The sequence below is a fragment of the Ochotona curzoniae genome, unplaced genomic scaffold (assembly GCF_017591425.1).
Source record: "Ochotona curzoniae isolate NIBS_2020 unplaced genomic scaffold, NIBS_Ocur_1.0 contig_3332, whole genome shotgun sequence".
Classification (NCBI taxonomy): Eukaryota; Metazoa; Chordata; class Mammalia; order Lagomorpha; family Ochotonidae; genus Ochotona; species Ochotona curzoniae.
In genome coordinates this window covers 3510496-3511627 of record NW_024465816.1, presented here as the reverse complement: position 1 = coordinate 3511627, position 1132 = coordinate 3510496, and the positions used below count along the sequence as shown (strand labels likewise).

At 45.5% G+C, this 1132-nt stretch overlaps 1 pseudogene; it reads right to left on the bottom strand.

The window, feature by feature from the left end:
- Nucleotides 1-384: 384 nt before the first annotated feature.
- LOC121156269 lies at nt 385-812 on the bottom strand (annotated as a pseudogene).
- Between the last annotated feature and the right edge of the window lie 320 nt (nt 813-1132).

The window sequence follows — 1132 nt, the reverse complement described above, 5'->3', positions numbered from 1 at the left end:
GCGATGGGGAGACACAGGGCACATCATTGCAACAGAGAATGTTCCTGGGAACCTCCCCCTGCTGAGTCCAGCGTAAACAATAGCCCTCCCTCCTCTGGAAGCACTGTGTTCCCAGGCCCACCATTGGTGCCTGAAACCAGAGCAGTATCTGTCTTGTCTTCTTATATCCACCGCTCATATCTATCATGTTAACCTATCATCTACCAATCTATTATCTATCATCTATCCATCCCAACCTCTTGTCATCTATTTCTAGCATCTCTCTATCATCTTTTTACCATCTATCAATCTGTCATCTATCAACCATCTACTTATTCCGATATATATCTCTATCGTCTTTCTATCAATCTGTCAATATATCTTTTTTTTTTTTTAATGCTAAGGTCAACCAAAGGAAACTTTATTGAGGCCACAGGATGTGGGCGGGTAGGTGGGGTCTTGTTTGACCTTCTTCATGGGGCGCAGGTTGTTGGTGTGGCCACATTTTTTCCTGCGGCAGTTGATGGCTCAGGGGTGCATGTGGGCGTAGTCATTCTGTCACAGTTGTACATCTGGATGAGCTGGCTCAGGGACAGTTTGATGATGCCTCCCTGCAGGCGGAGCACCAGGTGCACTGTGGACTCCTTCTGGATGTCGTAGTCCTACAGAGTGTGGTCTTCCTCCAGCTGCTTGCCAGCAAAGACCAAATGTTACTGATTCGGGGTGGGTGCCTTGTTCATCCTGGATCTCACCTTGATGTTTTCGATGGTGTCACTGGGCGCCTCCTGAGGGTTGATGGTCTAGCCCATCAAGGTCTTCACAAAGATCTGCATTGTGGCATCTGAGGGACTGCCCGAGTGCCAGGCTGGAGAGAATACACCATTTGTGAATCAATCATCTGTCATATTTATCACTTAGCTACTGACCCATCAGCATTTGTCTAGCTCCATTATGTACCAATCCATCCATCTTATCAGGTATGTACTTACCTACCTATCATCTCTGTCTGGATAGCTGTGTTCTTTCTTTTCCTGTATCTGCATAACTGGCAAAGTGAAACATAACTTAGACAGTGTAGACTGACAACAGTAACTAAAAATAGGACAATGATGATGACATATCACAATAAAACTTGTGTGAATATGGCCTCTCT